This window comes from Zootermopsis nevadensis, unplaced genomic scaffold (genome assembly GCF_977971745.1).
Source record: "Zootermopsis nevadensis isolate Lab colony 2312 unplaced genomic scaffold, Znev_1.0 Znev_ptg000019l, whole genome shotgun sequence".
Classification (NCBI taxonomy): Eukaryota; Metazoa; Arthropoda; class Insecta; order Blattodea; family Termopsidae; genus Zootermopsis; species Zootermopsis nevadensis.
The window spans coordinates 3,948,449-3,972,771 of NW_028259151.1; the positions used below are offsets into that span (position 1 = coordinate 3,948,449).

Below are 24,323 nucleotides of genomic sequence, written 5' to 3' on the forward strand. Positions count from 1 at the left end.
TCATCACCCTGATGACGGAGGCAGTATGACCTCTGAAACGTTGGTAAACATCGACCAGACTACACAGCGCAACAACCCAGAAGACGGAAATCTTCATACTCATCGCCCTGATGACGGAGGCAGTATGACCTCTGAAACGTTGGTTAACATCGACCAGACTACAAATCGCAACAACCCAGAAGACAGAAATCTTCATACTCATCGCCCTGATGACGGAGGCAGTATGACCTCTGAAACGTTGGTAAACATCAACCAGACTACACAGCGCAACAACCCAGAAGATAGAAATCTTCATACTCATCTCCCTGATGACGGAGGCAGTATGACCTCTGAAACGTTGGTAAACATCAACCAGACTACACAGCGCAACAACCCAGAAGATAGAAATCTTCATACTCATCGCCCTGATGACGGAGGCAGTATGACCTCTGAAACGTTGGTTAACATCGACCAGACTACACGACGCAACAACCCAGAAGACAGAAGTCTTCATACTCATCACCCTGATGACGGAGGCAGTATGATCTCTGAAACGTTGGTTAACATCGACCAGACTACAAATCGCAACAACCCAGAAGACAGAAATCTTCATACTCATCGCCCTGATGACGGAGGCAGTATGACCTCTGAAACGTTGGTTAACATCGACCAGACTACACGACGCAACAACCCAGAAGACAGAAATCTTCATACTCATCGCCCTGATGACGGAGGCAGTATGACCTCTGAAACGTTGGTAAACATCGACCAGACTACACAGCGCAACAACCCATAAGACGGAAATCGTTAAGTCTTGAATGTTAAAGAAGCCAGTAAGAAGAACCACAATGCACTGCAACTCAAACTATGAGGCTTATAGTGAAACGAATGATAAGAAGAGATTTTTATTTGCCTGAACTTGTAACGTTAGTAGGCTGTACGGTACGCAGTAAAATCAGTAGCAAAGGAACCAGCGAGGTATAAATTGATGTTAGTGACAGTACAGGACGTCATTTCTTGGCCGTAATGCTTCCGTAATCCCTCCTGTTCGCCACTAACAGCGATAGTTCGTCTCCACTACTGCAGTTCGTGTCTTCTCCTCGTCTGTTTCTCAGTCTTTCTTCCTCCCATAGCCACTGCGTTCTGCCCTGAATTCCCTGTTAACGGCCGTTACATATTGCCTTCTTCTTTGTAAAAATATTGCGTTTTCTGTTTTGTTTACAGGCGAGAGAACGCGTTTACAAATGCCTGTGCAAGAGAAGGCACATAAGATGGAAAATTGATGTAGCGCGCTTGGGAAAGGTGAGAAATTCTTACCATAAAACATTAAGGTACAAAACTATTTGGAACACGTAGGCATAGATGAGAGGATAATATTGAAGAGCGTTTTGAACAAAAGAGTTGTAAGCTCAGGATAGGGTCGAGCGGCTGTTCTGAACATCGTAAAGAACCTTTGGGTTGCATACATTCCAGGGAATTTCTTGAGTATCTAAGCTTCTAAAGATGGACTATACATCATGGCGTTGGGTAGTAGCAATAGGCCCATTTATCATTTGTTTATTTTAACATTTTATTGTGAGTCCAAGCGAAATATACATACAATAGTATTTCCGTCAGACCCAACTAAATTAAAAGTGTCATTTCATTTGTAAGTATAATATTATTTTAACCCTGTGTTAAACACTAAAACCTTTAGTTGTGTGTGACAGAAATATTCTTGCGAATTTCTCGATATTAGCAGTTTTTAACAATGTTCTCGTTAAAAATAAGTGTAGACACTTAGAAACGGGGCTCGGCTATCTTAATTAGAAGTCTGAATTTCTGATATATGTGACTTGTTAAAAGGATCCAGAATTCCAAATTCATAAAGTCTTTCTATTTAGAAGTGTCAGAAATATCGACCAGATTAGTCGAAGTCGAAGCAGTCTGATTTTTATCGGAAATATATCCAATCCTAATATCAGTCGACACATGAGCTACGCTCACTAATAATGTACAGAATTTCTTCGTGGTCTGCGTATCGGCACGTAGATTTGTCATAGACGACATTCGATGTAAACATGTTGTAATATATCGATATGAATGCGCACCGAAAATTATGTAAAAAAAAAACTAGAGAGCTGTTTTATCAAATATTAAAAAGTTTATCGATAAACTTACATAATTTTATAATTTAAATATCCTGTAAAGCCGTGTCTAGTTCCATTGTGAGTCGGCCCATAACAGGGAACGTATAAAAACTCTCTCGTTATTGTGTTGCAAAATTAGACACAGATTCCATATCAAACAAGGAAAGTAATTCCAAAATGTATATAGACTGTCCCATAAGCTTGGAGCTATAGGACAGCTAGGTTATATTACAAAATGTGGAAGAATTCAAAAGAAGGAAAAGTTGTTGCAAATAATGTGTTTCCAAACTCAATTGCTGGAATTTTGTTTCACCTAGGACGAGACGTTACGGTGCTACACACTTTACGTTATCAATAACATAAATTGTTGTGACATTGGACGATATTACCACGCTGACATGGCGGCGAAAGGGAGGAGGCGTAGGGGAAGCGGTAGTGAATGAGACACGGGAACTACAGGAAACACGAAATGACCAACCAGGAAAACCACGACAATTGGCGATCTGTCAGAACAAATTCCTATTCTAACACATTCACTATTTAAACCCAAACGGAAAGTTCTTGGAAGTACTAATGAAGCCTGCTTTTCCTTCATGCGTTACAATCTACGTGCTAAAGCTAGCTTGTAGGTATTTTATCGATGGATAATGACAGATTACTGTTCGTGAACCATTTATACCTATCATATTCATTATTACAGATTCCGAATACGTTTAATTTATCAGATATGACGACAAAGGTTTGCACCTAGCCGTGTATATAATTGTTTACTTATAAATAATATTTTATGGAGATCTTACTGGTATATTTATGTTTTTTATCTACATTACATGAGAATATCAGAACATATGCACTGTGTCTGATTTCTTTCAAATTTAGTCTTACAACATTTACTTCTGAAATACAAACTGGACTTACTTTTGTTTCCAGTGATGTAATTCAGTTATTTCTAGCCCATTCATGAAATTTTTACGTGTTGTTTGTGCTCTGTAACAAAAATACATGACCACATAATAAGAAGGTAAGTCATTACCGGTAGAATGCGGCTTTGTCTCGTAAATTATTTCCACGAAACAATTTTAAATTAAGGTTTAAGAGATGCACTAAGAATTTCTTAGTAGAGTTTGTAACGGTAGAGCATTGACTTGGGGTGAGAAAGTGTTCCGGCCATTAACAGTGATGTCAGTAAGCTGCAAGTTTCTATTAAATTCTAAATTACAAAACCAGAACTGGAACTTAAGTGTAATTTCACACTGACAAGATTTAATATAGAACAGTATTTAATAGAGGAAGTTTATTCCAAGTGTAATTTCAGTTGTTTCAAGTGCAGTAACAAATAATATAATTAATTGTAAAGAGTTTTTAATAAACCAGTGCGAAAAATAACAATATATGTCCTATATTATTCTTGCATCTATTTAAGGGAGGGAATATTAGGCCCAAAATATATATCTAATATTTACAGGCGAAGATAAGGCACATTTTTCATGATTCAGATGCCTAATGACCTTCGTGTAGAAGATGGGTTTTTTTTGGTTTGTTTGCAATGTGACCTGGTAGAAGTTTACCTACTCGCTGCCGTGAGAACCTCAAATCAAAAATTTGAGCTGTTTTGCAAAATGCTTAGATTATTGAAATGTGGTGAAGTCTCCTTGGGCAATGAGGCACGTCCACCCAGAATAAACCGTAGTGACTTAGTAATATTGTTTATCAGATAAGGAGACTTAATTGCGTCTAGTAGCTATGAGATCGTAGAATTCTGTAAAGAATGGGAAATTCTGATTCATACTTTGTAATAGATTTCAGTAAAACTGAGATCATCAGATATTAGCGAAACCGTTAGGTCGGTACTCCTCTTGGAAGCAGTGGGCTGTCTCCCAGACACGTAGAGTAATTGTGTTAGCTACGAAACCCAACAAGTGTTTCGAGACTAAAGCGCGCTGCATCGGGCTAGGGTTACACGTAAACCATCTGAGAGTCCTGCGGAAAGACAATGAGTTTGACTTAAATTCAAAACATCGATCCTAGTCTGTTTAACCCCCCAGAATCGCTTATTCTTTTCATAATACTACTCCTGCAAAGAAACATTACAAATCGACCAAAGTACATAAATTAAAATAAAATGTCTGTGTTCAAATATCGGACGTCATAATATTTTATTTATGTTTGTTAATCAACTGTCAGGAACTGAAATACATCTTCACTGAATCTGTAATATCAGGAGGTTATGTCGGCTGTCATCATCATAATCATCACGGACGTTAAGACCGTGACCGAATTTCACAGTTTTTTAATAACACTCCTGTTTTCTCTTCGGGAACACTTTACCTGGAGACGTCTATCCCCTCTGAGATTTTCGTAATTTTCCTCAACTCCCCCCAGGCACATGCCGGTATAGTTGAATTACACCACTACCGACTCCTTCCACATCCTTTCCATGTCGTCACTCACACACGAACGTACAATTCCAAGTTACATAAGCAATTAATTTAAAAAGCGTCGATGAAAAAACGGAATAATAAATCAAAACTTCTAGCAGTGCGAACTGATGTAGAATTTTTTAGTTTAAGCTGGGTAGCATCTCCTTTCTGTAACATATTACTCCCGATCTTTACAAAACATCAGATGAATGTATTAAAGCAGTGGTTCTAGAGCGCGTAATCACTATAGTGAGGCCACACCTAATCACGAAGGCAAGTGGTGCCTACAGGATTTTGGTGGGGAATCCTTCTGGAAAACCACCACTGGGTAGACCAAGAATGATATTGCAGGATAACATCAAGATAGATGTCTGTGTGTGTTGGTGTTGTCTGTGTTGGACCTGCGGGTTCTGCTACCAGGGAGTTAGTTAGTTAGTTTGTTAGTTAATTAGTTAGTTTATTCTGTTTAGGTGCATTAGAAGCATAAATATACGACAAGGAGATGTTTCTAGAATCAGATGACTGATGGCAACTACATAATTTGATCGTTTACATTACGTGGAATAATCCAGCAAAAACATAATACAGTGACTTCGAACTTTTTGTGTACTTCATAACTCACGAGGTAGGTTTCGAAATGACTTTTCTGGAAGATTAAGCCTGGAGAGGGGACATGGCAGCCAACTTTCTTGTCCGCGTTTCCCGGATCCACATTATAGGACTTTGTTTTGATAAAAGTTTTTGCTTACGAAATAGCCATCTATAATATATCAAAGTCAGTGAGCTGGTCACTCACTGCTCACAAATGCACACTTCAAAGACCAAAAAACCTCCGAATAGGAGGTGGCGAAAACTCACAACTGGGTTGTAGAGCCAAGAAACAACAACAACATAATATGAACCATAACGTAAATATATTTCTATTGTGTTACAAATAAATTTTTGCTGTCCATGTTGTAATACATTTTTTCTGTTTGTCTCTAGGTTACATAATTTGTTAACGATGAGTTTGCCAGTTTTATTATTAAATGGATACTCGGTTATTCTTTTTAATTATAATTAATAGCCATAATACGGATCCATCGATGCATAATATGGCTTATGTACTACAAATATGAATCGTTAATTTCATAATGAATAATGTTGTATTCTAGCTCGTTACGTATGCCATCACAACTGCAAGATGATCTCAATAACGTCTTCGTATTTATAGTTAACAAAATACCAGAGTTCTAAGCCCATGTGGTTAAACACATAACATAAGGATGTAAGGGACTAGACAGGAAAGTAAACTAAACTGACTGACCGAAGTAAACTATAATGATCACAAGATGTTTTATATTTTAATAATCCTGCAGCTCCAAATGTAGGTGGGTTTGAAAACATTTCAATAAAATTTTGAAAAATTATTAATAAATTCTTCTCATTGTCACAAACGTATCATTTTAATTTCCATGTAAATCTTCAGATGTTTATCATTATACGAAGGGTGATGAAATTATCCAGTAATTAACAAACTACATGACAAAGAATGTAACTTTCAAGGAAGCCTTGGGACGACCTGCTTATTAGAATAGATCTCGATAGATAGGTTAATAATTTTATTAAATAATTGATTAATGTTTTGCTGGGTAGAAGGAACGTGTGTGCTATCCGACCTCATAGCTTAATCTTGGATATAATTCTTAAGCACTTTGTAAATTATAATTACCATGTCTTATCAGTGTTAAAACTTAAATGGTTGGAATTCCCATAGGTATAAAACTTTCACGGATTATCTTCTTTGTTAATTTACTATCAAGAACTCTTGCGATATTGAGATCTTTTACATATATTTTATTACGACGATTAGTGTAAACAGCTGAATTGCTGTTTGCAATTTTATATCAGTTAACTAATGTTCATAACGTGATGTGAATTTTAAAGTTGCACGATAAATCTTTGTATATGACGTAAATGTTCTAAACTAGTTGATCTATTACAATAATAAAAGAACGGTAATGTTTAAAATTTTTGCAACCATAACTGTGGATCTTCGTGGTCCATAAAAGATGGGATTTATTTTACTGAGTAAATAATAAGTTACCAAAAAAGTTTTCAGGAGGAAGTAATTCTGCTCGTCATAACCAAATAATAATTAAAATGGAAGCATTTACCTTATGAATGTACACAAAACTATTGTATTTTATAGCAAAGTAAAGGCTGTTTGGATGAGCCGGGATAGCTCAGTCAGTATAGTGACTAGCTACGGGCTGGACGATCGAAGTTCGATCCCCGACTGGGGCAGAGGATTTTTCCTCTAGCCTCTGCGTCCAGACCGGCTCTGGGGCCCACCTAGCCTCCTCTACAATGGGTACCGGGGTCCTTTCCCGGGGGTAAAGCCGGCCGGGGCGCGATGCTGACCACTCACCCCCATCTAGTGCCGAGGTCAAGGAAGAGAGGAGCTATACCTCCTCTCACCCCAAGCGCCTACATGGCGTATAGTGGGACAAACTTTACTTTTTAAAGGCTGTTTGGAGGAAATTAATTTCCATTGGTTGTAGGGATTCAGTAGAAAAGTTAAGTTGTCACACGAATGTAAATATCGAGATTTTTAAGCCCATTTGTGTTTCATTCAGATAACCCGCATTTCGTATTTCTTTCAATTTCGTTTGCGCAGATTCTTGTTCTCTCCGCACTCAATCACCTGGCTCTGCAGTCGTCCCAGGCCTCGTTCGCTCGTTTTTGCTTGTAGGTCACACTCGCTGTGAGAGTCAGTAGGATGAAGGTCAGGGTCAAGGTCACGGCCGCTCAGATTCTCCCGGAGAGCCACCAATGTAGTCATCCACACAAAAAAAGCTTTTCGATCGGAACCAGTTTAATTTTGGCTTCCCCTCTTTCCCCCCCAAACGCTCATACCTAGGTTAAAAAACGTGTGCGCATGCGTCACAAGCAGAAAGTGTTCCTTTTACAACTTCCATATGCACAGTGTAATTGCATATTCTGGGAACGTTAGAGAGTGGGAATTTCATGTATTGACTGTCTCAACCTCCACTGGCCAATGGGAAGAGACGAGTTTATAAATAGATTTAGAATAACTGCCGAGCGTTCAACTCGGCCAGCTATAGACCGAGTCACTCTACAGCTCAAGAAGACTGTCTTCCGAGTAGAAACAATTGCTCTGTACACTTGAATGTACTATGCAATTTTATGACCTTGTCTTCTAATTACAAAACCTCGTTTTAACATTTGATCAGGCGTGTTTCAAGTGCAGAAATTTGTGAATGAACTATTTTTACGCAGATTGTGCCGTTGAAGATCTCCTCAAAGTCATTTTGTTTAAATTCCTCCTATTAGGAATAAAACATAGCCACCAGGCAGATCTCAGAAGATATTTACTATGCTAATACCATCAGTATTGTTTCGGAAGATGCTAATTTTCATACTCAGCCCATGGTTGAGGTTTTTTTGTGATTTTCCTCAGTCCCTTCTGGAAAATATTTAAAATTGTTTTATGAAAGAGTCTTTCAAATTTATTATTCACAATCATCGACCAATTTAGAAATGATATAGGCCTACCAGTAACGCATGAAAACCCTTTTATATGAAATGAAATGTCGTCAACACGTGATATATTGATTTACTTTTATTCTATATAAATAATTCACCCAACAGGATGCAGAGACTAAAGTTCAGAAAGCATTTATAATTAAGGAATGTTACAGGCCTGTGATTAGATTAACAGCCAGCTTACACAGTTTATAAGAAAGTCAGCTGTGTCGAAAAATATCAACATGGCCGCTTGAAATTTATGTTTAAGTCGGTTTACCACATATCTTAACCTTTTTAAGCGCACTGAAGTTAGGATTCAAATACTGGAAGGCACATAAACGTTGAATGTGCGAAGGACATCGTTACAGAAACAATCTCCTGTTAGTACAAATGTTTCAACCGTTGAACATTAAGTCGTAAAGTAGCGATATCGAATTCCTAAATGTATTGTCGAGTCTTAATTACTTCTTCATATTTAAGGTTTAAATGCGTCATGTTTGTGTTTTATAATTAAAATATATAATAAAATTCAGGTCAATACACAAACTTTATTTAGATGTTAAAATTTAAAATTTAAAATTTGCGCCATTCATCGCTACAACGATGTTACTTAAAATTTAAAATTTGCGCCATTCATCGCTACAACGATGTTACTTTAAAATTTAAAATTTGCGCCATTCATCGCTACAACGATGTTACATGCATTGTAATATAAAGTAGTTTTAAAGGATAACACCTGAAGATGATGCTTCGCATCGAAACATGTAGTGAATGAAGGCGCTCTATTGTAACATCGTTGTAGCGATGAATGGCGCAAATTTTAAATTTTAACATCTAAATAAAGTTTGTGTATTGACCTGAATTTTATTATATATTTTACTTCTTCATAATGTCATAAAAGTAATATTTGCATTATACTGGACAATTACGACTGGTCTACTTTACGTGAAGACAAAAGGAATTTTTATTTGTCTCTTAAAATATAAACTACACTAAATAGATAAATGTGTCAAGCAAGAGCTAAAAATAAAAAAATAAAAAATATTTATCATTTATATATTATTTATACAAAAAAACGTTTTTTGAACGCTATAAAATATAAAATAGGCCTATATTTCTGGTTTTTAAACCATGCTATACCGTGTATAGTACATGGGAAATTATAAAATACAAAATCTATACCTATCTATATCTGATTATAAAAGCAGTTGGAACCTCTAAAATTCAATCAATTTATACCAGACTACACGACGCAAAATCCCAGTAGACGGTCATCGTCTGTGAATTATCACATTTACTGCTCATATATGCTTTAGAAGTTTCGTATATAGGAAGAATGTGATAAGTGGTCTGTGGTAAATAAATAATCGATTATAGTTTGTCTAAACTTTTAAAGCATACAAATATTTTCAACATAAGATATCAATTTATTATATTGTTATTAATTGTATCTATTCGATCTAATACTAATACTGTTGCGTTGCATTAATTTTATTTGTGGGACAGTTTGGTAATATTGCTTCTTATCAAATCAGTACAGTTAGTATCACTAATTTATAAATCGTAATAAATTACATTTTTAAATATTAATTCGAATTAATACATGGTTGGTTCTGGTTTTACATTCTTCTCTCAAAGGATTATAAAGTCCAAAGAATTTGGGATAACCTAAACACGTGGAAACACGTTTGTAGGTCCTGAGACCTTGTTTCTTCTGTTACACCAGAGTTATATTAAATTATAAAAATTTCGCACAAAATATAAATTAATATTTGGATTATGAAAGTGTGTTGTACATGACTTGCGATGTATTTCTACACTTAACGCGGATGCTTTGATAAAAGAGTCTTACGGATCACGTTCTAAAGTGTTTTTACTGCTCGTAAAGTCATGAAGTTACTGATAGCTGTAATTTGACAATGCGCTCTCACGTCTTACTTTGTTTAGGGTAAGCAGGTTCCCCCACAGATACAATTTTGCAAATTTCCTAACGGATAACAATCCCCAAGCCTTTCAACATGTAAACTACTATAACAATGATGTTCTTGTACTGAAATTACGTGTTGACAATGTAAATAATTCTCATACGTAAACAGCAGATGTGTGTGTTGCTGCTAGTACCGTCATGCAGATACTGATTTCTGGATATACACTCGTAAACCAGGTGGTTTGCTGACAAGAAGTTTATGTAAAATCAGTAAAATGTGCTTTTCAAATCGATGTTATAAAAATATGTATTATGAGATATATATATTTAAGTAAATATGCTACTTACAGTGGATTTTGTGCCTGTCTATCTGCTTGTTTCATCTTCGAACTATTTGGATGTAATTTGGTATCAAAACCTACATTAAAGGTTTTCTTGCTCAGCCTACTTCAGAGGAGATCAAATCTAATTTTACCGATTCTCTCAAATCATAAGTAATAACGCATAAGTTCTCCTACAGAAGATAAATTGGATTTAAAGTAAATATGTACCTGCATGTCGATGATCATCTCCATGATGGAGGCAGCAGGGACTTCTGAAACATTGGTGGGCACTTACTAGACTATACGGTGCAACAACCCAGAAGATAGCTATCAATAGTAAAATTGAGTCTATCATTGGAGTATATTTTCTCAAATACTTTGTTCGTTATTCTGAATAACGAAGCAATAACGCTGACTTTCGTCTATTGCAGATTCAAATATTATGCTCCATAGCCAATCATACAACAGTTAAGACAGTGTGCAGAGGCAGGAATTACTTCCTCGCAACTCTGAAATATTCGCTGTATTAAAAAATGTCCCAAATGAAAACTATAGTTCGAATTCAGCTACTTATTTTTTATACTTTAAAGTGATTTAAGAATTTAGGAAGTTCAATTTGGAATTTATGTAAGCAGAAAAATTAAGTTCATCTGCCAGCTTGTAATTTAAACTCTAGTATCACTCCACATTTTATCGATATTTTTCCGTTAGTTTCGAGATGCCGAATTTGAATATTTCACAACGCTGTGAATATCGATAGTGGTATTCTGATTCTAATTCATCATTCACTAATTATCCTATAATTTTACGCTATAGAATACACAGTACAGACATCATCGTTAAATGAGCAATAAATAAATAAAAACACAAAAATTCCCAGTCAGGATAGCCGATATCAAGAGATTCGAACCCATTCATTCCCTTATAAAAAGAATGAGTGCTGATCACTGGCTTTTAACGTTCTGTGTAGCCACAAATATCTAATTTACCTTCAAATTTTTGCCTCAAGAGCAGGATGCGATTCGCGGGTCTCAGTCTGTTGATTTAAGATTCTGTTCTAATTATTCTGTTTGTTGTCTGCAGCAAACTAAGGCACGTCATCATTTAGTGACAATATTTTAATAATGACAGCATACATGACAGTGTGAAGTGAGTTTTTATCTACAAGGAAACAACTTAAGAAACAGTAGACATAATGCTTTATTAATATTTAAGTTGTATGGCTCCTAAAACATATTTAAGTTGTTCGTTACCTTTGCTATATTTCACTAGGATTATACATTTTCTTTAGTAATTTCTTTGATATTAATAGCATATGCTGTGAGGTCATGAGACCTGTGTGTTATCACGTGGTGTTGTAAGCGGAATCCTCTAAGAACTTTAATTTACATGAGGATCTTCACAGTTTCTACTCTTTGCTAAATATGAGATTGCATGTGACACTCATGGGAAACACGATTCACGTGTAGCCTACTAAATTTTAGACAGAAAACGAAAAAGGATGATAACCATTTTGAAGACATAGGAATGGGCAGAAAGATAATAATAAAACGTATCTTAAAAACGATAATAGAATCTGTACTGAATTATTCTGCTTAGGATAAGCACCAGCAAATCGGCTGTTAGCTTTTCAAGGACATTCCTCCAAGCAGTAGTTTAAAAACAAACCAATATTTTAATTTTATTGTACTATTTAACTAGTACACTATAAAGCCAGTATTTTCCATAGTGATTTATAGATATAAGCCTTAACAGGTCCTTTCATTTTCAGTAACTTCTAAACATTTCAAAATTATGTGTCAAAAACAGGGCATTTCTGACTGTCTTTTAGTTTGTTGTACCAATCTGGAATCTGGGTTTCTTTTCAAGGTGGTTAAAAAATAAGGATTGTAGTCTTGGGTCATGACGTTGTGTAGTCTAATCATCAGGGTTGTCATCGTTTCGATGGAACGTTTTGTTACCATCTTCATATGACCTGGCTGTTGGGTTATATTATAGGAATAATTTAGTTCCACTAACAGTTAGAACCTTTAAAAGTCTCCCCATCCTAGAATTCACTGTGTCACGTTAAGAATGTCTTAGTTCGATGGTCGAGCCACGGTCAAAATCGACCACGGGTCGAGCTGTCTGTCCTTGTGGACTGCCTGACAAGAACTTATTTATCTGCTCTGGTTCTGTAGGCGTCGAATCTTGATTCAGTTAGATATATAAGGACATTAATCTATGTATCTGTCACGCTCATGAATATTCGACACTATAAACACACATCTACACCGTGTGTGGGCATACCATCTCCCGACGCGTGCTTTGGGGGGGGGGGGAGTAGAAATTACTTGAAAAGCCGTTAGAGCGCGCTCTGATGGATTTCAAGATCTTTGATTAGTACTCCACCAGCCTGTGGTATATGCATTCCATAATATTTAAATAACATGTAAGTCTATGTAAAATGGGTGAGGAGGCTTATGTGATTAGAACATCGTAGCATTTGTTACGAGGAGCGTCCACAAAGTAAGTTTCCCACTCGTCCCACAGTTAGCAAACCTTATATTGCGCGAAGCGACTGTGCGTACGTGATAGAGCAATGACGTAGCATGGCGCATGCACTAACGGTACTTCCCGAGTTCTCACAGTAGCATTGTTGCAGCTGTTGAAGATGGAGGTTCTTATTCCAGCTCCCGCCGACTGTGAAGTGCGGTCAGTGATAACGCTAGGCCGCACACGGCTCGACGGACAGCAAGTCTCCTGCAGGAGTTCAGCTGGGAGGTGTTTAATCATTCACCCTACAGCCCGGACCTCGCTCCCAGTGATTTCCATCTTTTGCTACACCTCAAGAAATTCCTGTCCGGTCAGCGTCAGCGTTTTGAGAATGACAGAGAGGCGGAGATGGTTGTCACACAGTGGTTCCAATCCCAGGCGGCAGACTTCTACGACACAGGTATTCAAAAGTTGGTCCCACGGTATGACCAATGTCTCAATTCCGGTGGCGAATATGTTGAAAAATAGCTGGACACTTGCTGTATCTGTTGCAATAAATATTTCCATGAAATTGTGTTTTGTTTCTGTAAACGGCCCCAGGGAAACTTACTTTGTGGACGAGCCTCGTATTTCGCGAAGTAGCAAAGAAATACAAGTAAAGTGAAATTGTAAAAATTATACTAAAATTTCAAACAAATGGCAAAGTCTACATGGCGTATTATGAAACGTAATTGCTGTACTGACATTTTTCGTTGGTGGTTGCTGCGTCACTCTGAAATAATTTTGTTCCTCCAAGTTATTATTGAAATATGTGTTAGATGCGAATGCGATTGGGCATTCGTACAAAGTGTTGTAATATTTAGGCTAAAACTTTGTTGAACTCGTACTGAAAATAACAAATAGCATTAAAAAGATCCGGACTTGAGTCAGTATCCACGTACAAGCGAATCCAATGTGACAGTGAATTTCTGCCTTTCGTGAAAGTTCTCTAGGCCGTAGTGGTAATATTATAGTTGAATCAGGAATTAATATAAAAAAGGAATAAAGTTTCTTTGGTTGTTAAACATTTCTTCGAAGTCGGTTTGTTCAGTATGGAGTCATTACGTGCGGACAAACAGTCTAAACGAGATAACAAAAATCTAGTCATTTAATGACAATATGGCCGTAACATCGAGGCAGATGAGATGAACCGGAAATGTAAAATACATGAAGGGGGAGACAAAGTGCTTTCAGAGTTATGGTAGTAAATTCACTGAAAGAAATAATTTTAGAAGCTTATATATGGAAGTTACAGGCGACTTCAGCGGAACTCTGAAAAATCTGATGACGCAAACTGGGTAGAAATAGCTCAGAATGGGTAGCTTATGGTGGGAGAAGCTGATAATTCTTTGAAGAGGAGGAAAAGACATATTAAACTATTTCTCTATTCACAAATTTGATTTATTATCATTAAATTCATATACAATAAATTTTTGTCATAAAATTAGCCTATATTAGATCACATACTACAGGATTACAAGTATCGTTATGCCTGTCAAAGAATTAAACTAATCAGTTACGAGTTAATCATCACAATCTTTCTCGACTTTAACAAATTGATATAAGTTTTGTGAATGAAGATTGTTTATGTATGTCATTTTAATGACGTTTAATGGTGTTTTGAAAACTGGAACTACTTATTTTGTACACACAAATTAGAATCAACCTAGAGTTCAGTTATTTAAAGTGAGATATAAACCAAAAGAACGAACTGCTAGAAAATCAGGTCTAATATAGTTTGAATTTGGTAAACTTGTTTATAGATATCGTTTCGGTTGTTAATCTTTCATCGATGCTCTTAGGGAAATCTTCTAATCATTAAGAACACGTATTAAAGAATAATTCTTCTTTATGTAGCTTGTTACGTGGAACGGAAATCATCTATACAGAGTTTGCTATCGATAAGTACATCCCGACCATACAACTCGTTTCCTTCCACGTGGGACTAATTCTAGGCGCTGATGTTAAAATCACTCCGCTGCAGGATACGTGTTTGTAACATCAGAGGACTTCATACATATACGACTTGCAGCACATATTTAGTGCAGGTTATGAACTCCAAATTATTGACTCCAGCAATATTTTCACCAAGTCCAAGGTAGTGGGAAAGGACTATTTTTCGGGAAAGCCCTGACTTGAATTCGGGACTCAGTATTCTGACTGGTATGAAATGCATTTCTTTTAATTTACTTCCCGTGGAGTTAGATTTATTTAAGCAACGGATATTCATTATGTACTCTAACTACTTTTATGACATGTTTTAGCACCTTAAATTCTGTTCATGACGGATTTTTCACTTTATGTTGTTCTAATTTTAACCGTGGTACTATGAAATATACGGTAATTAACTTCGCGTCTGAACATGCCTTATTAGACATCAATTATAAAACAAGTTATGCAGCTCATAGACGTAGCACATGCAGTAAGAAGCACTGTGAGAAATGGAATAACTTTATACCCTTGCGTTTGTATCAACTGCGCCAAATACAAACAAAATTAAATACAATTTCTAACAAATTCATTCCGTGGAGCATTGTTTGAGAAACTAATAATCACTTAGTTAAGAAATATCCCGACTATTATAAAATCCACAAGTTCGTTACGGTCTTAAGAACCCGACATTTTACTCGGAGTCAAAATCTACACATCATATTTCTTTAAGATTAATTTTAATGTTATTTTTGCACACACGCCTAGATCTCCCTAGGTTTATTTCTGTTTTCAAAATAAATTATTTATAGATCTATGCATTTGTCATATCTCTTATGCGTGCTACATGCCCAGCAGAACCTCATCCTTTCTGATTTGATCATCATAATGTAAACAGTTAGGACTACAGATTATGAATCACATAAAGAATTTTTCTCCTATTCCTCTCATTTCCTCCTTAGATCCAAATATTTTTCTTAGAAATCTGTTCTAATGCGCCGTTTGGGTTCAAATCACAATTTCGGAATTGAATATTCAATATCAAAGTATATGTACGGTGTTAGAACCTTGAATATTGTGAGTTCATCTTTTTAATGAACACATTGCAGATTTAAAAATGTAATTTCTCCGTAATTTAATTGCAAAAATTAATATTCTGAGACGAGAAATTTCTTTTAAGGAAATAATAAAAGATATATGACTGAACGTCTAAAGTTAATCTAACTAGTAACATTTGTTAAAGACTTAACTTTTCATTCACCACGCGGAGAAATACCAACAACACAAAATAAACCGTACAGAATTTGTAAATTGGTTTACAGTATATCACCTTATTAACTTATATGTCAAGTACAGTGATTGGTTGTATTTCTCCTTGTCATCATGTTATTTTTAATTTTTCTATTAAGTTTATTATTGTGATAAAGTAAGGGATTTTTTTCCAAAACGAATCTGAACTACCGAATAAATCTGTAGAATGTTAACAAGAATTTTAACTGACCCTAAGATGCTCTTTATTCTATATTTTCCTAAGATCACACTTTTCAACTTCAACTTTGAGTGGGTATTACTGTCAACACCCACGCAACATTGAAGTTCACAAGCACAGACAATGCAACCACGGCTCACCGTAGACCAACAACGGAAATCAGGCCATTGGACATGGATTTTATATATTAATACACTGCACGGTATGCAAGGTTTCAAAAGTAGACCAGTTCAGATATTAGACAGGATTCTATTTTTAAGTATTTACGTAATTTTGTTATCTGCAATGTTACTACGAGGGTGAGTCAAATGGAAACCGTAAAACTGAGATAAAAATTCGAAATATCGCGCCATTGTCCTATAAGTTGGCAGACATGTTACCAATGCTATAAAGAGTATCCTATAGGTGGTAGTATAATGCAGACAAACATATCGCCATCACAGTGCCAATTTGAAAATGGCTGCTCCACTAGTTACGTGCACGAAAGAAGAACAACGTTCTGTAATTCGTTTTTTGATCAGTGAAGAATCTTAAAGAATCATCTTCGACCTGCAGTCAGATCAAAGCGACGTGGACTTTTGACTAGAGGTGTCCTTGACATGACAATGCTCGGCCCCATACTGCCCGTGCAACAGTTGCAACAATCCAAGACTTGCACTTTGAGTGTCTTCCACATCCGCCATACTCACTAGACCTAGCCCCAAGTGATTACCACATGTTTGGGCCACTCAAAGAGGCGATGGGAGGAAAGAAGTTCCGTTCTGATGAAGAGGTACAGCAGGCGGTGCATGAGTGGTTGCGCAGACAACCACAAGAATTTTTTTCTAGAGGAATCCATACACTTCGTAAACGCTGGAGGGCCTGTATTGAACGAAATGGAGACTATGTATAGTTGTGTACCGCTTTCACTCAATAAATTAAATTTAAAAAAAAAATACGGTTTTCATTTGACTCACCCTCGTAATATTTGGGTTATGCCAAGAAAAATATATTATAGAAAGACAAGAAATGATGAGACACAGGTTAGAAAGTGCTACAAGAAGTGTCGAATGGTTCTTAAAGTATGATCTGAAGCTTCCACGGCGACTAAGTATGACAAATTCCTCTCGGGCTACCAGCCGTGTAAGGTAACTTATTGACGAGGAATGATTCTCGAAGCGGTGTTTTCTTCATGAGGCCAACTTACACGACTGGCAGCCCGAGAAGAATTTATGATTCGCAAAGCGTTCTGCAGTTTTAGTACATGTGAATTTGCAATGCAGCCGCTGTTTCATTGCAAGAAGATTGTTTCAGATTATTATTATTGGAATAACTCCCTAATGTATTCATCAAATCCAAATTTCCTGGAAGAATAACAAAAGTGACTCAAGATATATAAGTTGAAGTAACATTTATAATTTTTACGTTGAATGCCATATCATTATGTTATATCCAGTGAAACAAACATATCGTATCATATAACAAAAAACATGTTTTAATGATGCCTCAATCAATACAACCCGACCTGTTTCGGCCTCTAGCACCCATCATCAGGGGTTATCAATATATCATATTACTACAAAGCGTTGAGTAACCCCTAATACTATAAATACATATTGTAGTAATGTGATATTTTGATAACCCTTGATGATAGCCGCTAGTAGCCGAAACTTTCCGGTTTGATTTGAATGAAGCATCTTTACAACATAGTTAAATTAGATGGAATGTATGTGATTCATAATAATTTTAAACCTTGGTAAAATTTTAAGCTTGTATGATCTACGAACAAAAATATTTAGTTAAACCTTTTCTGCCCGGCATTTGAAAACTTTGTAGTTCACTCGACGGAAGAATTGATTTTTATGTGGTCCAGTTAAAAAGACGCGTTTCTACATTTTGTAAATAATCTTGTATACACTCACGCTCATGTGCCAGGAATGTGGGCGTAGGTAGAGGAATGTGACAAACTTTTTAAGCTGTATAGATTCCAAAATAAATTAACTACACTTCTGCAAGTCAAAGGGTTTAAGTTGATCTTTCTTAGTATGTTTTGAGGTTCTCACTTTTGAGTACGAAGATAGCTGACTTCTGGGTTCTTGTGCTATGTAGTCTGATATAAGTTTACCAACGTCCCCCTGATGATGGAGACAGCAAGGACCTCTGAAATTTTGGTTATGTTTCTTCATGTGTTTAATTTTAATTACTTTTAATGGTGTTTTGTAATCTAAAGCTACTAATTTTGTGCGCGCAAACTAGAGACAGTTATGTCAAATGCGAGGCTGAAAATAACCTATTGGGTCCTCAACTGTTTTACCAAAATTCTTGAAATGTTGTCTGTTACTATATGCAACTCTGCAATGTTTCCATTTTTAAATCATCGCCCTGCAGTAGCGGGTTCTTTTACTGCAGCTGCCTTTATTTGGAACGTCACCATAAACACCACTGACCTCAAAGAACAAACGAAATCATTCCCCGAGTCATTATAGGTGGGTTCTTTTACCCGAGTGGATTTTATTTGTAAACGTAGAATCGTTAATGTATAGTATTTTTACATCTGAATAATCTATTGATTTGTTTGTACAGCCAATAGAAACAAAGTGGCATGGCGCTGTATCGCATTTAAGTATATTAGCAGATGGGAGTTCGGGGTGGCGCTTTACCGAGGATTCCCGTTGAAATAACGGGCATATCTGTTCCAATTTTTCTATGGGCTGAATGCAAGGGTAGCAGTATATAAGGGGGCGACGTATCGGGGCCTAACTGGAAATCGTTTAAAGTTGCAATCAACGTTATGATATATTTTGGTTGGGAATAGTTATTTACATTGTAATACATACGTATACTGGAAGCTAATTTGAAATAGCCATAAATCCTATGGTGGGGAAAATATTAGTTTGAGCCTACATAAAATATGTTTTTTAGAAAAATAATATACTTCCGCCTTGTACTTTGTTTGACCCATATTTTTTGTGGGATTTTTAATATTATTAGACTTTCTTTATGAACATTCTGTATAAAAACTCCACAGTACATTTTTATTAGTCATATATCTTAAATTTAGTTAAAAATATTTTATAAGGCTAATTTTTTACTTTATGTAGATCTATTTTATCAAAGATTTTCTTACAATATTTACATCACCTTCTAAATACCTCAGAAGCAGAGAATATTATGAATATAATATCCGTCGTTATTTCCATTAAAGTATTATTATAATTAATATTATAAATCAATTGTTTGGTTAGCTCACAAACAGCCAAAAAAAATTGGCTTTACAACATAATATATTCAATTTAGATGAGACCATTAAGCATATTTTCCCTTACAAAAGAAGAAAACTAAAATAAAATGAGTTATTTATGTGAAAATAGGTTGACTGTCATTGAGATCTTCGGAGTCAAAAAGATCCGAAAATATTAGTGAAGAACACGCCATAACGGCGTTACAGCTTTGTTTCTCCTGGACGAACTGAGGTGGAAAATAATGTATACATTTAATTGGCGTTAAAAAATAGTACACTTGACTCTCATTGTTCATATCGCGAGGTGTTTCCCACATAATCCTCCAACACTATACGCACGTTCTGACAATCGATACATCGATTACCGCGATCGAACGCGGAAGCGATTAAAAGGGCGGTCATATCAAGAAAGTCACCTCGACTAAATTAGCTTTCCTGTAGATATAGCGTCGCTATGAAATACTTTTCTCTGTCTTGTTTCTCTTTTTCTTCTTATACGAACTAAACACAGACTTTATAGAAGCAAAGCATAATGGCAAGATCTCGAATGTCCATTTCGATTGCCATCGTAGGTCGTCTCCGAAATCACTGAACGAATCTCGATTCAGTTTTTTTCGGGGGGGGGGGGGGTGCACAAGAAGATGTGGGATTTTTTCCTTTGCTCAGACTCAAAATAAATCATATCTATTTTGCATTCACAATTCAGAAATTATAAATATTCTAAAAAACTGTTCATTTAGTTTTTTAACTGTTATTTTAAATATTTTCAATCTGAATAAGAGGGGGGATATTTTCTGAGACTGTAAATTTATAACAATTATAGTGTGATTTGGTTTACGATATATATAAACTTTGTAGTGATATAACGTAAAGATCAGTGAAGAATGCATTCGGTACACGTGTTCTATCTTGAAATACATAGGCCTATTGCAGTCTTATTTACTATAATTAAAAGTATATAATACATACATGCAAACAATTACATTCCTATAATTATATTTATAATATTAGGCCTATACTTGTATCTTCGTCATATACTCAGAAATACTATTTTAAAAATGAAAATATTCATTTAAAAAAACTTTAAATTTAAATTCCTTTAACGATCTGTATTGCCCTATTTTGATAAAACTATCAAAAGCGAAAGGCAGAGCGAAGTGCTGAACGTTACATCGCTCCACAGTGATGATATGATTTCATCTGTCAGAAGTAGGCCTGGCGCTGTACAGTGCAGTCCGATATGATTTCCTGTCAAAGCTTTCTAATTACCTGACAAGACCAGGATGAAATCCTGACGAGTTGCTTTTCGTAAAACTTCTGAGAGGTTAAACATCATCCACATTCTGGCAGGTTTATGGTAATGATGTTGGATGTGACGCCACGTAGACTAGCAGAAGATGGAGACAGAATGTTCTTCGAACCCCCTACACTCTCACTCACTCTATTGTGCAGGAAATTCTTTCAAAAGTCGATTGTATACTCGACTTGTAAAAGAATAACCCATTTCTTTATGGAACCTGAAGGTTCTTCACCGTGTTCACAAAATCCCGTCACAGGACTCTATCCTGCCACCTCCCTTCAGGCCTGTCAATAATAACTTGTAAACAACTCTCCACTCTCCCATGCGTGCTGCATGTATCGCCCACCTCATCCTAGATTTAATCATCCTGACAATATCAGGTGAGGAGTACAGGCCGTGAAGCTAAAAATAAAGCAATTTTCTTCATGAACCATTTTCCTCCCTTGTGGGCCCAAATATCGTCCTCAACACTCTGTTCTTAAAGACCCTCAATCTATGTTCCTCCCTGAAAGCGAGAGACCAAGTTTCGCACCCATACAGCACAACTGGCAAAACTAAACTTCAGTTGTTTTATGAGACGTTAGGACAAAATATTTTCGACTCAATAATAGCAAGCATTCCCTGAATTTAATCTCCTCTTGATTTCATTATGAATGTCATTCTGACTTTTTAATGGTGCCCCAAAGTACTTGAATTTTTTTCAATTTTTTTCAATTTTTTTCAAATGACTCATTACCTATCCTTATATTCTGGTTCTGTCCTAAATTCTGAGACATGATCATATACTTTGTCTTTTGTGTATCTATTTCTAGACCTACATTCCTACTAGCCTACTAGTGTTTCTGATACCCCTTACAAGAACATTAAATCTCTGGTAAGCTGTTTATATGCTGTGGCTATTTGTAGTGTTCTGTCAGTTTGTTGTTGCTAACATTGCTATATTCCTCAACATTTACAACATAAATAGATAAGCTTCCCTAGAATCGACAATCTGCAGCAGAATATACGTTTGGATTCTTAAATGAGAATAATGGAAAGATGTTCATAGACATAATAAAATTATAACATTGTTATTACTCTGATAATAAACCACTTGGAAGATCTAGGCGTAGATGGTATGATATGGCCTTTCCCTAATATCTTAACTTTGCCTTGCTTTGGTGAAATAAAAAGAAAATAATTTCTGACTGTGTGGTGTAATGTATGTAGTGAGAATCGTTTTACAGGAGTAGATCTGTACTTGAACTAAATAAAGGTAAAGTCAAAAAGAGCATGAAAGAACAAAAAAAAATGCGTTTTGAAAATACGATGTTAAGCCCCGATTCCGCGTGGAAACTGAGTAGGTCTCTAGAGGGCTGTTTTCTGATCTTTTGTCACGTGTCTTCTCGTCGTCTTTCTCTTTTAGGAAATGTTCTTATTCCGTGACTGGAATAATTGATTTTCACTGCTACTGAACATAAATGGAATTAAACATGGCGTTACAGGGCGAACAAATGCCATCTCTAACTCATATTCCTGTGATTACTTCTATGCATGTATTGTGTTTTGTGACGCTGTCCAAACTAGGTCACAACATTATCCTGGGGCTGTTTATCTTAATCATACAAGAGGCAGAAATCCATTCACATAAAAGCTAACTTCGCAGTTCTGCTCCAGAATTCTGTTGTAAGTAGATTTGATTATATATACCCCCTGCCCCCCCCCCCAAAAAAAAACATATTACTGCAAACAGTGAATATAGTTTCATCACTGTCTTTTATGTATGTAACTTATGTTTCGATCGTTAGTTTTGAAATTAAATGCGGTTAGGGAAGTGGCATCTAAAGCGACTGTCATTTCTTACTCCGAGAATAATTTCGTGGAACACGCTAATTGTACTGAACACGGTTTTTATACCTTCAAATCATTTCACAGTCTCTACATCACAATCTGAATTCTGAAACATTTCTTTTTTTAGAATATATTTTACAGTTTAATTAATATTACGATAGGGTGACTCACAGGAGAAATGGTGAGTCTTTCCTTTGCTGCTGTCGGATATTATGATAATTAAGGAATTATTATTATTGTTAAAATTAATATTAAATTTAAAATTTATGATTTGAAAATCTAGGTAAATTAAATTTTTAAATTTTATAACAATTCAGTAGCCTACTTGTATTGTTTTGTCACCAGAAATTTTCAGTCCTGAAATCTTGAAGTTTTAAATCTTCCTACTTATTACAATTCCTCCTTAAAGTTACTGGAATTATATTATGAATTTCCCTTATTTCTGATATGTCTTTCATCAACCAACATGCTTCTTTAAGCTTTCATAATTTGTTAAATGTTAAGACTTATTTTTACAAAAATCACTTTAGAAAAATATTCACCAAATTCGGTGGACTCTTCCCGAATCACCATATCCTGTATAAAGTCAAATATGCTTGTATATGATAACAAACAATTGGTAGTTCTGTACATGTTACATGAGAATTATTTTATCCATGGTCTTTGATTAAAATTACTTCTTCGATTATTTGACGTAGTCCAAAATACCAAAATAAAAATTTTTGACTCAAATATTGTTTAAAGCTTCCGTCAAAAAAAAGGTATGCTTCTAAAAAAATTCATTCACAAAGAGAGTTACTTAACATGCGACTGGACTAGACCAGTGGTATTCAACCTGTGGTACGCGTACCCCCGGGGGTACGCGAAGACATCTTAGGGGGTACGTGAAATTTAAAAAAAAAAATTATTTTATGATAAACACTGAATAATCAGTAATGTAATTTATTTAATTTATTTTAGATGTAGATTTTATACTATGTATAACTTGAATTATACACCAACAACTTTGGGGGTGCAAAGTTGAAGAGAAATTATATCTGGGGGTACGCGAACAAAAAAGGTAGAATACCACTGGACTAGACGATGCGAAACGCTGGCCTCGACACTGGAACAGTTTCTATGCACTTCTCTAGTTACGCGTGACAGACTCGCTCGGGCAGTTCGGTTACAACGCGAACATTCTTATCAGTAATAACACCTGCATCATGTTAGGAGTTTTGTGGCCGTGTATTACTTGCTAATGCTACAAACTTTGCTTGGCCTCGAATGTGATACGAGTAGAATTTACTGAACGCTGAAGTTTTAAGATTGTAGGAGGAAGCATTTGTGGTACTATCCCAGCATTTGGTAGAGCGGGTAGCGGTGCTTCATTCTTGTGATTTTTCTCAGTCCCTCAATCCAGCTGTCGGGATAATACCTTAAATTATGAAACGACCGCTTCCTACCATTTCCCTTCCAATTAATTATTTATTAATCATTTATCATTCGATACTTTTATCTGAAATAACTACAGCATCGTAAGGGAAACGACATGTGAAGATTCAGACAGAAGACCACGGATTTATACATCGTCATAGTTAACTTTATTCTTGTCTATATGAATATGATACCAGATATTACGACTCTTAAATTAGATGTGGCGTTGAGATGGGATAACAAATTGAGAAATTATTTTCTTTGTTTCAAGAAAGACAAACCTCAAGTATAGTCATGTTTCTTCACAAAGTACTGA

General features: G+C 35.9%; 1 long non-coding RNA gene across 2 annotated transcripts in view; it reads left to right on the forward strand.

The window, feature by feature from the left end:
- LOC110838789 (uncharacterized) overlaps nt 1-24,323 on the forward strand; it is a 51,298-nt gene that overhangs the window by 23,423 nt on the left and 3,552 nt on the right. The window contains exons 2-3 of one of the 2 annotated variants that reach the window (XR_002546233.2): nt 1,204-1,281; nt 2,426-3,479. This is a non-coding gene — a long non-coding RNA (uncharacterized LOC110838789). Of the gene's footprint in view, nt 1-1,203; nt 1,282-2,425; nt 3,480-24,323 lie in introns of those variants that run through there. The other variant, XR_015535859.1, reaches the window with a different exon arrangement.